Genomic DNA, 14,331 nt, shown 5'->3' with positions numbered 1-14,331 from the left:
TGTACAAAGACAGTACGAGATTTGTCGTACAACATCTTAAAGAAACACTGTATATTCACGACACACATCCAGCCTCACTCTCTATAAAACAGACGCTCACATTCTATAATTGAGATAGGCCTGAGTAAAATATATGAAAACAATAGCTATAAAAGATCATCCAAATATACTGTTGTTGCTCTAGTTTATTTAGTTTAAATTGACAAAGATTAATTTTCACAAGTTGCGCAATGTTCAGCTGTCAGAAATTAAAAGATAAAGAATAAGAGAATAGGACTGATAGAATATAATGAGAGTCAGTGTTGACTTACGCATTCACTCGGTCAGCAATTTTCTGCCAGCATTCTTCTCTCGCCTTATTTGCCACCACAGTATTGCTCTTAGCGGTTATTGTACTTTTAAAGTTTTCATACCCCTGCATGAGGACAAGCTGCTCCTCCTGTGTGAAATATGCAGCCTGTGAACGGTCCATTTTTGGCGGAAGTAGAATCATATGACGCCAAAACGCCCCCTTTTATGTGAACACGCACAGAGCACAAAGCTGACAGCCGGACTTGACAGATCTTGATGATAACCACCGTCGTGAAACCACTTAACTTTGATTGGAGCTTTAGGTTTTGTTGAGCCTGATAGTGAACACAAAGCCTGGCTATGTTGAGCCTCCTTCGTAGTACAGCCCTCTGGCTGAGTGCTGGTGAGTCTGCCGCCTTGTCTGAACTGTTGCCGCTTGGCTGTACTTGTTTCAACTCGCCGAGGACCACCGAGCGCAGTGGAGGAGTAGCTGTTATTTTAAAAGAGAACTTAAACTGCAAACTCCAGTCGCGTTTCTCCTTTTCAAGTTTTGAGCTGTGCATGTTCGAGCTCGTGCACACCAGCCCGATACTTTGCGCAGTAATTTACCGACCGCCTAAATATAATAAAGACTTTATTCAGGAGTTTTCGGACTTTTTAACTGGCTTAGTGCCAAATTATGATAGTATTTTAATTGTTGGAGACTTCAATGTGCACGTCTGCTGTCCGCAAAAGCCGCTGGCGAAGGATTTTATAAACCTCATTGAGGCCTTTAATTTCGAGCAGCATGTTACTGGACCCACGCAAGAGCATGGGCACACTTTAGACCTCATCCTATCATGTGGTTTGACTACTTCCAATGTCTTAGTATGTGATGCTGTTTTTTCCGACCATATGCCTGTTTTATTCGAGTTTGCTTCGCCCTGCCTTGTAAACAAACCGTGCGCTGTTGCGCACAGGTGCCGTATGGTTAACCCTGGCACCGCCGCACAGTTCTCCTCTGCTTTTTATGTTACTTTGTCTGACTCTGTGTCACCCCTTGACACGAATACTGAAGGGTTAACGTCTTCCTTCTTGACCACTTGCCATAATATAATTGACTGTGTTGCTCCTCTTAAAACGATGCGTCCCAAACCTAAATCTGAGCCATGGTTAAATGACGTCACGTGTGCTGCGAGGCGTGAATGCAGCAGTGTTGTGCATGAACGAGTTCAAAAGAACGCATTCATTGAACACGTTCATTTTTTTTAAGAACGTTTAACTGAACGCAATGTATTTGTAAATAAAGAACTTGAACGTGAACTCGTTCAGATTATGTGAGAGTCAGCGCCAATGTTTAGGTCCAATTATTGCGGAATTTCCCTTCTCCTTTTTAATACGGAATATTGCGGGATTTGACATAATTTGAATGAAATTCTGTTTTTGTGTGGAACATGAATGTATGTATGGGGAAAATTACATGGAGAGAAGCAAATCTGGGTGGCACAACCCCTCCAGTGGTTTCACCTGCACCACCAAGAAAAACCATTCCAACACCTGCACCGGCACCGCACGAGTCCAAAAGCAAAGAAACTTTCCAGCTACAGCGGCGCACTGACATAGCTTGTGTAACAACGCGAAGAGCGACCACTCTGCGCTATTTTCACTGGCTAACAGCGGCACACTGGCTTAGCTTGTCTATTCAGAGAAGAGGTATCACTTCGGCTTATTTTTCAATCTATGTTTTCACAGGCATACTACTGCTCATTCATTGGTAGCTGAATTGTTAGGTCTGTTTGATAAGTAATTTACATTTTTAAAACATAATTTAACATTGTTCAATTATTAATAACATATCATTTTCACCTTTTACTGCTATAACAATGTAATTGTTAAATAAATAAATAAATAAAGTGTTGTTTATTTGTTACCTCAATTAATTTAAGGTAATTTCTATTTCATTTGTGTGCATTTTAGTCATAAACATTAAAAACACTCTTTTTTGGTAGTAAAGTAAAATAAGCCTAACGGATTTTATAGGGCCCTACATTGATTCCGACAGCAAAAATCTAACTTTTCTGTGCAAATCATGTCCACCTGCGCTGAAAAACACTCTCAGCGCAGGTGGACATGTCAACTTCAAATTTGAAAAGGCATTTGGAGTTGAAGCATCCATCCAGTGTGAGAAAATATCTACAAGTCCTTGACAATCCCAAAAAGTCATCAGGAATGGGCAAGAACACCCCCTGCCAGCCCCAAATGACCCAAGTCACACTGCCTGCAGCCTTCAGGGGTATTACTGGATTTCCCAGCAACAGGTAGACAAATTAATAATGGACTACATTGTTTGAGATTTACAGATTTCTACAATTCCACTAAGACAATATATAATTGTAAACAGCGAACAGTTTTAGGTGGTGATGGATGTCATAGTTTTCTTTGAAAAACAAGGTCAGTCTTTCATTCTCACTTTTCACCTAAAAAAACTGAAATGAACTGAACTTTGAACTAGTTCAAAATTGAAATGGTGAACTATGAACGTGAACTATTCATTTTTATACTGTGTGAACTGAACTTTGAACTAGTTCATGAGAACTATGAACTTGCACAACACTGGAATGCAGGCAAGCTGAATGCAAGTGGAAGAAAGACAAACTCCATGTTTCTTATGATCTCATGAGGGACAGCTGGAAAAGATATCACAAAATTGTTAAACAGGAAAAGACAAAGCATTTTTCTGACATCATTTCCAGCCATTTTAACAAACCACGTGTTCTTTTTAAAACCATCGATTCTATTTTAAATGTTCCCCAATCCACCTGCCTTGAGGTTTCTTCTGAGGTCTGTGAAAAATTTCTTGTCTATTTTGTTGAAAAGGTAGAAAATATCAGAGGCCACATATCCCCCCCTTTATGTGACCTTTCTATTGCTCTCCCACCGATGTTATCCCACCTCGCCTTTTTAAAGAGGTTTGGGAGACCATTGGTCAAAATGTCCATCAAATTATAAGCAGCAGCCTCGCCTCAGGCACTGTTCCGGTGTACTTTAAACAGGCCATAGTGGAACCTCTAATTAAAAAGCCAAATCTGGATCCGAGCATCTTGTCAAATTTCAGACCAATATCGAAGCTTCCTTTTATTTCCAAGATCCTTGAGAAAGCTGTACTTTTACAACTGCAGTCTCATCTTGATGTTCATGGCATCCTTGACATCTTTCAATCTAGTTTTAAAGCTTTTCATAGCACTGAGTCTGCACTTTTAAGGGTTTTTATGATATTTTATTGACCACTGATTCTGGTAACGCAGCCCTTTTAATGCTTTTGGATTTAACAGCAGCGTTTGATACGGTAGATCATGCAACTCTCATTGCTCGCCTGGAACAATATGTGGGTTTAAAGGGTACAGCACTTGATTGGTTCAGGTCCTACCTGTCAGAGAGAAGTTTTAAAATTAAAATTGGTGATTGTGTCTCCTCATGTGCCCCCCTACCGTGGGAAGTTCCCCAAGGGTCCATCCTTGGACCAGCTCTCTTCTCTCTATACCTTCTCCCGCTGCTAGACTGTCTCAGGGAAATCAAAGCCTGGATGGCCCAGAGCTTTTTAAATTTTAATGAAACAAAAACTGAAATAATAATTTTTGACCCCAAGGGAAACTATGATGCCCCTCCTAAGGACCTGGACCCCCTCTTACCTTATTTTAAACCCACAGTTTCTAATCTTGGTGTAAAGATTGACAGTGATTTTAAATTGGACCAACAGATTAACTCTGTTGTAAGAACCAGTTTTTATCATCTGAGGCTTTTATCCAAGATTAAATCTGTTCTATCTTTTAGTGATTTTGAGCGAGTGATTCATGCTTTTATTTCCACACGTTTGGACTACTGCAATGCACTTTATTTCGGTGTTAACCATGCTTCCCTGGCACGCTTGCAGTTGGTCCAAAACGCTGCTGCTCGCCTTTTAACTGGCGCTCGAAAACATGAACACATCACCCCAATCCTCGCTTCGCTTCACTGGCTTCCAGTCCATTTTAGAATTAATTTTAAAATTTTATTGTTTGTTTTTAAAGCACTGATTGGATCAGCTCCACAATATATTTCAGACCTCTTAGCTGTCTACACTCCCTCAAGATGTCTTAGGTCAGCTGATCAGCTCCTCCTTGTTGTCCCAAAGAGTAATTTAAAAACACGAAGTGATCGAGCCTTTTCTGTGGCGGCCCCTCAATTATGGAACGAGCTACCACTAAAAATAAGGTTGTCCCCCACCCTACCTACTTTTAAATCACGTCTTAAAACTTACTTTTATTCATTGGTTTTTAACTCAGCGTGAGAGTTATGTGACCTCTGTTCTTGTGTGATCTCTGTTTCCTGTTTGTCTTTTTTTTTTTTAATCTGTTGTATGACTCTTCTTTTAAACCTGTTTTTATCTGTATCCTCATTTTAATCCTCATTTTCTTAACCATTGTGTCTTTTATTGTAAATTACTGTTGTTACGACTGTTGTCGTTGTGTGAATTGTTCGTTGGAGTGTGTGCTCTGTTTTTTTTTGTTCCCTATCTTTGTTAACACATGGGCTCCACAGTGACTGTGGATTGGCTGAGGTTCTCCAGTCCCAGGATTGGCTAATGAAGCAAGAGAGGAGCTATATAAGGCCCAAGATGGAGATGGCAGCGGCAGCAGCAGCAGGCTCTTCCTATCCTCCTCACCTCTCAACCAGCCAGCGAGTTCTTTTGTGTGCAAGCACCTCTGAATCGTTGTATGTAGAGCAGTAGGGGTGAACTGCCGTTTTAGTTGATCCTTTTTCTCCTGTTTTTTTGTTAGACTAGGGAGGTAAGTGTTTGTATGGTTTTCTTTGTTAGGATTAGAGTTGGTTGTTTTTCAGTCAGAACTGTTTTGTTTATTATGTTGGCCTTAGTTCACCCCAAGGCTAAAATTATTGTTTTTGTATACTACTACCTATTCCCTTAAAAATAAAATAACTGATCAAACTCATTCACACATGTTGGCACATTCTCATTTTGTGTGGACGTAACTGAAGTGGCAGGTTCACTCTCATCTAACGTAGACATAAATGACTCAGACAGATCCACCACATCACCAAGTTTACGAGCCTGTGCGCGCGTCACGGCGCACACGGGAAACACATTTGGCACCGTCAAGACAGAGGGGTCAGAAGCGGGCACATCAGAAATAGGCACATCAACAACTTCAGGTGGAGGAAACACTTTTCCCCCGGCCAAATCATTTCCCAGAATAAATGAAACGCCACTAATCGGGAATCGTGGGAGCACGGCAACTTTCACACATCCCGTCACTAGGGGGCAGTGCAAGTGCACCATATGTAGTGGGGCCCGAAGTACACTCATTTTAATTCCCCATACCAGCAAATCAGATTCACAGGCAGTTTCAGCTGAAAGTGGCAGAACATCAGTCAACATAAACGAATGATAGGCAGCAGTATCTCTGAGGATCGTAACAGGCACTTTGTCTTTCTCCTCTCCGGTTAAAGACACAAAACCATCAGAAACAAAGGGCTTGAAACGAGGATCAACCTCCACATTTAACTCAGGCTCAAACACAGGGTCAGACTCAAAATGTATGGCGGGTGGAAGCGCGGTTTGAATGAAACCCACACCAGCGGGAGCTTCAGCGCTTTTGAGCTTCTCTTTTCTTTTAAGAATGGGGCAAACAGCGATCACATGTCCTGGCTCATGGCAGTAGAAGCAGTTGCGGCTCTCACCAGCTGCTGGTGACGCGGTTTTGCGTGTCAGTTTTGGCGACCTATTTTTACGCTCAGGTATATGTCTTGAGGTACTAGGTGCTGGTGGAGAAAACACGTTTTTGTGAGTTAAAATAAACTCGTCGGCCAGGACCGCGGCTTTGGTCACAGAGGACACTTTTTGTTCATTCAAATAAATTACAATGCGTTCCGGTAGACATTTTTTGAATTCTTCAAGAAGAATTAGTTCTCTCATCTCCGCCAGAGTTTTAACATTGCAGGACTGACACCATTTATCAAACAAAACGCTCTTATCACGCACAAACTCAACATAGGTCTGGTTGGCAGTTTTTTCACTATTCCTGAATTTTTGTCTATAAGCCTCAGGAACAAGTTCATAGGCTTGAAGTACAGTTTTCTTAAGAGTTTCATAATTTAAACTTTGTTCAATTGACAAAGTTGCACATACTTCTTGGGCTTTTCCCACAAGCTTACACTGCAACAGCAGTGACCAAAATTCCTTGGGCCATTTTAAAGCAGCAGCTATGCGCTCAAAGGCGCCAAAATAAGAGTCAACTTCAGACTCACGAAACAAAGGGACTAATGCTATGTGTTTGCTAATATCAAAACCAGCAGAGACAGCACTTTGAGTAGCAGACACATGGGTGGAGGACACAGGAGCTCCCCTCTCAAGCTCCAGAGCTCTGATACGGAGATGCATGGCTTTCACTTCAAGCTCTTTATTTCTATTCTCCATCTCCTTTATCTTAAGTTGCAAACGAAGATCCTCTGTGGAAGTTTTCCCTACAGCAGGATCAGAGGTCAGACCAGATTCCACACCAGTGGTGAACACGCCAGCAGCCTCCGCAACTTTCACATCCACCATAGGTGCTTCTTCCTCTGCCTCACTCACAGCTGCTTCAGCCCCTTTCATGGCTGCAGCTGACAAGGGCAACACACCTCTCTCCACCAAGTGTTCAAACAAAGCCTGCTTGAGCTCTGCTTTCCGGTCACTGCGAGACACAGGAACATCATAGCTGTCAGCCACTGCAAACAAATCTGCTTTTTTACATTTTTCCAATTTTTCCCAAGAAGGATTGGCCACAAAATCCTCAACTGAAAACTCCATATTTTCCCCACACACCAAAGAAAACTGCCAACCAGTAGAAGAAAATACTCACCAAACTTACCACTAAACGAAGCGCGAAAAGAAGCGGACGAGCCCCCAATTCATGTTATGCCCCGTCTAGGGGTGCGGAGACATGACATGAAAAAGGCCCCATCTTCCCCAATTCTCAAATAGCCAGCAGGACAACTTCTCAAAGTAAACAGTTATTTTATTTTTAAGGGAATAGGTAGTAGTATACAAAAACAATAATTTTAGCCTTGGGGTGAACTAAGGCCAACATAATAAACAAAACAGTTCTGACTGAAAAACAACCAACTCTAATCCTAACAAAGAAAACCATACAAACACTTACCTCCCTAGTCTAACAAAAAAACAGGAGAAAAAGGATCAACTAAAACGGCAGTTCACCCCTACTGCTCTACATACAACGATTCAGAGGTGCTTGCACACAAAAGAACTCGCTGGCTGGTTGAGAGGTGAGGAGGATAGGAAGAGCCTGCTGCTGCTGCCGCTGCCATCTCCATCTTGGGCCTTATATAGCTCCTCTCTTGCTTCATTAGCCAATCCTGGGACTGGAGAACCTCAGCCAATCCACAGTCACTGTGGAGCCCATGTGTTAACAAAGATAGGGAACAAAAAAAAACAGAGCACACACTCCAACGAACAATTCACACAACGACAACAGTCGTAACACTGTGCAGCACTTTGATAAACTTTTTATGTTTTCGAAATGTGCTGTATAAATAAAGTGGATTGGATTGGATTGAAGAATATACTTATAGAAGAATATACTTATATCCACAGCCATAATTGGAGTCTATTTCTAATAATATAATTTTCCTTCATTCCCTGTTGTGTGATTGCATTATGTATAAATGGCAAATCTGAGATAGCAGACACACAACCAGTAATTTCTAAATCCAGGTATGTTGAGTTAGGATCATTTTTTACCCATTCTGTAATGTATCTAATCTGCGAGGCCCAGTGATAATACATTATGCTGGGGAGTGCTAGTCCTCCTTTATCTACTGGTAACTGCAATTTCTCTAATTTAAATGTAGGACGCTTATGTTTCCATACGAATTTGCTAATCATACTGTGTAATGTTTTAAAAAATTTAACTTGAATATAATTCAGCAACATCTGCATTGGATATAATAATTTTGGCAGGACATTCATTTTTATAATAGCAACCTTTCCAAGTAGTGAAATTGATAAGGGATTCCATTTTTTAATTTCATTCACCACTGGCTGTAAATTCATTTTAATCATGTCTTCAAAATTATAGGTCACAAAAATGCCAAGGTACTTGAAACCATTAGGAGATAATTGAAAAGGGCTATATGCTGATAGATCAGTACTTCTTATATTTCCAAGTGGTAGTGCTAGGGATTTCCCATAATTAATCTTATATCCAGATATCATTCCAAACTCATTAATTACTTTAATTGTAGCAGGAATTGAGGACTCCGGATTACTCAAAAATAAAAGAACATCATCAGCATATAAAGAGATGGAGTGTACTTTGCCGTCAGCTTGAATGCCAGTAACTGAAGTGTTCGATCTAATCATTTCTGTCAGAGGTTCAATTACAAGGGCAAATAATAAAGGGGATAAGGGGCATCCTTGTTTTGTGCCTCTACCTATTTCAAACGGAGAAGACAACATCCCATTGATAGATACTGCTGCTCGGGGTGCGGAGTAAAGCAATTTGACCCAATTAATAAACCCCTCTCCAAAAGAAAACTCCTCTAATGTTCTAAACAAGTATTTGCATTCTATACGGTTATACGGTCAAAAGCTTTTTCGGCATCTAACGTTACTACTAACGCATCAAGAGTCTTCATCTTGACATATTGTAAAATTACTAATAATCTCCTGATATTTGAATATGATTGCCTTTTTTGAATAAAACCTGTCTGGTCATGTCCCACAATTTTTGGTATAATTTGATTGAGCCTAGATGCCAAACGTTTTGCTAAAATCTGTATTTTGGATACTTATTGGTCTATACCAGTGTTTCCCAACCGGGGGTACGCATACCCCTAGGGGTACGCGAGCACATTGCAGGGGGTGTGTGAAAACATAGGCGGAAATCCCGGGGGTGTCGGGGGGACAAGACCCCTCCATCCATAAATTTTGAATAATATAGTAATATTCAATGAAAGTGCAATGCAAGCGGTGCTAATTATAGATGTAAAATAGTGGGTTTTTAAGTGTTTAAAATGTATGACCTCCCCTCATGCCTCACAGTGGTTTGGTCCGCATCCTGCTACCGGCAGAGCGGCAGCTCGGTAACTTTCAGTCAGTCCGTCAGCCTGAGAGGCAGCAGCCCGATGAGAACTAGCAAGAAAACCTCCTCAAGTGAAAGCCAGTGAGTCATTTATCACACCACTTGTTCACCAAGCACAAGGTTGTAATATGAAAAGCGATATTTTTCCCTGCTTGGTCCAAAACCTGCCTCTTTCAGCTCACTGTTTAAGCTAACAGCAGGACAGTGAGGGAGAGAGAGGACAGACCACAGGAGGAGCAAATACTGAGCTTTTTAATCTTTCAAAAAGTCTGTCAGGATATTAATGTCAGAAATAGTTCATATTTTACTGATATTTTGAGTTTGTCTCTAGATAGATATCTATTTTTTGCATTTAAACTGCATTATTTTGTGGCATAGTTTCATGTAATTTTCTTATTTGATCTAAAAGGGACAGTGTACAGCTCAAACATATACTGTATGTCACTATTTGATGCCATATCTTGCTTTGTTTTTTGTTGACACTACAATAATTTTTTTTTGAAGAATAGTTTGATGTAGTTGGATTATTCAAGGTATTTCCTGTAGTTTTAGAGCTTATTTTGAGTTTCTAGTTCTTGTAAAGCTACTTTGATGGACTGTAGTGGAAATAGAACACTGAGTAAAGAAATTAGGAGTATTGCTTTTAATAGCATTATTTAAAACCTATGAACATGCTGAGGGCTCAGCACTTAATGGCAAATTTCAAAGGAGCATAAGAGAGTCCAGAGAGAGATGTACAATTGTGCCAGACAGCAATTACTCTCTGAAATTTTGCTGTTTACCCCCCCTGCCCCCCGTAGCCACGTATGAGTGAGGGGGTACTCGTGGTCTGACAAAAAGGCTCAGGGGGTACACAAGACAAAAAAGGTTGGGAAACACTGGTCTATACGATGCTGGGTTATTTGAGTCTTTATTTTCTTTAAGTAAAACATTAATAGCAGACATCTGTAATGATTGTGGGAGTTTCTTGATGGATAAGGAATGTTTAAACATTCTTAGTAGGAGGGGGGAGAAGATACCTTTAAAGGCTTTATATATTTCTGATGGGTCTGGTCCACAAGCCTTGCCTAAAGCCAAGGTGTCTATCACATCTTCAACCTCCTTACTTGTAATATCCATGTCACACGTGTCGATCTTCATCAGAGACCTTAGGGAGTTTTACACATTTAAAGAAGCCATTCATCTTATCCTCCATACCTTCAGATTCCTCTGAGGAATACAAAGAAGCGTAAAAATTATTGAAAACATTAGCAATTTTAGAGTTAGTATGATAAAGCTGACCATTATTGTCTGTATATCTTATGCTTTTGTTTGAGCAGCCCTTTTTCTGCTTTCTGAGAAAAAAGTGTATTGAGAGCTGTTCTAGTTCTCAAAACTTTATCCCAGTTCGGTTTACTTCCATTACTTTTATGTTCAGATTCAGCTTCCTGTAACTGTACCTCGAGGCGTCTCTGCTCCTTCAATTTTTTCTTCTTTTTGGTTGAGCAGTATGATATAATTATGCCCCTTAAAAAAAGCTTTAGTCATGTCCCATAGATTGTCATTGTCATTCTCCTGGATGAATATCTTTAATTCCCTTTGAGCCATGGAGCAAAAATCTGTATCAGATAAGATAGATCTATTACATGTCCAAGTGTATGTCTTTGAATTAGTATCTGAAATGGACATTACTAAGAAAACAGGGGCACGGTCTGAGATGTGGATAGAACCAATATGACATTTTTCAGTGAATTCAACAAAAATTCGAGGAACAAAAAAAAAAAAAATCTATTCTAGAGTAAGTCCTATGTGGATTAGAGTAGAATGTATAGTCTCTGTTACTGGGTTAGTTTCTAGTACTTTTCTGTATTTCTCTTTTGTTTTGTAAATTCAAGTGATTTATTATTTCATTTCCTTTTAGTTGTTTTTTGTGTTTTGTTTTTTGTTTGTTGTCTGTTTTGTGTTAGCCTCTGTTTACTGTTTGTTTTCTGTTCATGTTTTGATTGTATTGTTGTATTTTCTGGTAAGAAGATATTTAAGGGTCTAAAGGGTAGGCACAATAAGCTTAGGCTTCAGCCTACACCTTTTTGGTCTGTTCTCTCTATGAAAGGGAAAGAAAATTGTATTGTATTAATTTACTCTTAAATGACCAAACAAAACTACTACTACTACTACTACTACTACTACTACTAAAATGCTGTACCCCCAGTGCCCTCTTAATTGAAAATGCCACGCTAAAGTGCCCTCTGGTTGAAAATGCCGCTGCTGCTGTGTATTTATTTCTGAATACAGGTGTGGCCCCTGCTGCAGCACATCCATGCATGTTTCTTAAAACCTGCTGGGATTTCGTCTGCAGGTCCAGGACAGTCTCCCCTGCAGAACCCTGCAAAACCCTCTGGCCTCAGTGGCTCGCAGCCCGTCAGGAGCTGACCATGATCCTGCACAGAATGACTGGCCCTGATCATAACACACTGATGCTGATGATAATAAAACATGTTTCCACACTAAATTCCACTGTATCTCACTGTTGTATTGTCAAAAATATGACCAAAAAATCTACTTTTTATTTTAAAATTTGTTATTTTAAGTTTTTTTTTTTTTTTTTTAACAGTTGTTTTTACTGTATTATGGCGGTCCATTAGGATTTTTATTTCCAGCTCCGAGCTCAGACACTTATCATTATTGTTGTTATTGATAACATATTAGCATGGAGCAGTGTTAACAGTATATTACAGTACATAGTAATATTGACACTAATAGATAGATAGATGCACTTTATTGAAAACTGGTAGATGGCGGCACACGTACATGCAGCGGCCCAGCACTCAAGCGATCGGTACTTGTTTATTAGTTTACTGCTTGTTTACTGCTTGTTAAGTGCCAGATATGCACAGGCTTATGTCAGGTACAGTCGACAAGAACTGATTTCCATCATCCTGAACCAAGGGGCTTCTAACTCGGGCGATCCATGTTAGGACATCCCGACGGAGCCAAGTCACCAGACAAAAGCACAACAGCAGTCTGAGCAGCAGCAGTGACTCCTTAGCTGAACAGCTCAAACATTTCTTCAGCCGTTTCGAGGTGGATACAACAACAGCTGTCTCTCCAGCTCCAGCCACTGACAGCCAGCCACTCACCTTGCAAGCAGCAGATGTGAGATGGACTCTCCAGAGCGTCAACACCAGAAAGGCAACTGGCCCAGAAAGAGTACCGGGACGTGTTCTTAGAAACTACACTGCAGAGTTAGCTGAGGTATTTACAAATATCTTCAACTTACCTCTGTTGTAGTGCTCTGTCCCCACGTGTCTGAAAACATCCATCATCGTGCCAGTTCCCAAGCAGACTGCAGTGACTGAGCTAAATGATTTCAGGCCGGTGGCACTGACACCTGTAATCATGAAGTGCCTCGAGAGACTGGTGCTCGATCACATCAAGGCCTGCTTTCCACCCACTCTGCACCCTCACCAGTATGCTTACAGGAGCAACAGGTCAACTGACGACGCCATCTGCACTGCCCTCCACACTGTACTGCACCATCTGGAACAACCAGGGACCGATGCACGGCTGTTGTTTGTAGATTACAGCTCTGCGTTTAATACCATCCTACCCAGTAGGCTGTTCTCCAAAATGCACAACCTGGGCGTAGAGCATAACATCTGCCTGTGGATTATGGACTTTTTAACGGACAGGCCTCAGTCAGTCAGGATGGGCACTCACCACTCCTCCACCCTGACACTGAGCACAGCTGCCACACAGGGTTGTGTGCTAAGCCCCTTCCTTTACTCCCTGTACTCTCACGACTGCACCCCATCACACAACACCAATGCTATCATCAGATTTGCTGATGACACAACAGTGGTGGGGCTGATCAGCAGGAACAATGAGACCGCCTACAGGGAGGAAGTGAAAGGGCTGACAGTGTGGTGTAAAGAAAATAACCTCACACTGAACATAAAAAAAAGACAAAAGAACTCATAATAGACTTCAGGAAAAAGAAAGATGTACACACGCCACTGTGCATCAATGGCAAGGTGGTGGAGAGGGTGACAAGTTTCAGATTCCTGGGCACCCACAGCACAGAGGACTTCAAATGGACTGTTAACACCAACATGCTGGTGAAAAAGGCACGGCAGCGGTTATACTTCCTGAGCACACTCAGGAAGATCAACTTGTCACAGCACCTGCTTGTGTCCTGTTACCACTGCACCATTGAGAGTGTTGTGACCTACGACATCCTGACGTCGTACGGGAGCTGCTCTGTGCTTCTCATCAGGGTCCCCAAGGATAAATCATTTCACACGGGGCTCCGGAGCACAAGAGAGTTTGAGAAGCCCAGCTCAGACTCGTGTTCAAGGACGGGCTTTAGGGGGCTGGGCCCGCCCTGAACGAAAAGCAACAAAAAGCTTTTTGCAATTTTTATTGACACATTTTTTTTTTCCATACTGTGGGCATTTCGCTCTCAATAATACAAGTTTTTTGCTAGTATTCTCTTCATTTCAATGTAAATCCATGAGATCTGACGTTAACTAGTCCTTGTCACCCAGCCAACTTGGGCTCATCATGTTTTCTAGACATCATGATTCACCAAAACTGAATAAATTCCACACATAGCAACACAAAACTGCTCTGCTAGCTCAATCATGTTGTAACTAGAATATCCGCTGGAAAAAAAAAAAAAATTTCATAGACTGATAGTTATACTCTGCTGACTTCTCAGTCATTTTTAATCTAACAGGTGCCGTGACAACGACTCAGCAGCACAAAAGTATTTGGTCATATAGCTCAGTGTTTCCCAAATATGAGATTTTATTTGGGTCGCCAAATAAATTTGTAGTACCGTATTGATCTGAATATAAGACGATATTTTTCCCATTGAAAATGCCCTGAAAAAACGCCCTTGTCTAATATTGGGGGTCTAAGCAAATACACATGTATTGTACTTGCA

Source organism: Myripristis murdjan, chromosome 1, assembly GCF_902150065.1.
Source record: "Myripristis murdjan chromosome 1, fMyrMur1.1, whole genome shotgun sequence".
NCBI lineage: Eukaryota > Metazoa > Chordata > Actinopteri > Holocentriformes > Holocentridae > Myripristis > Myripristis murdjan.
Note: the sequence above shows the minus strand (reverse complement) of the source record.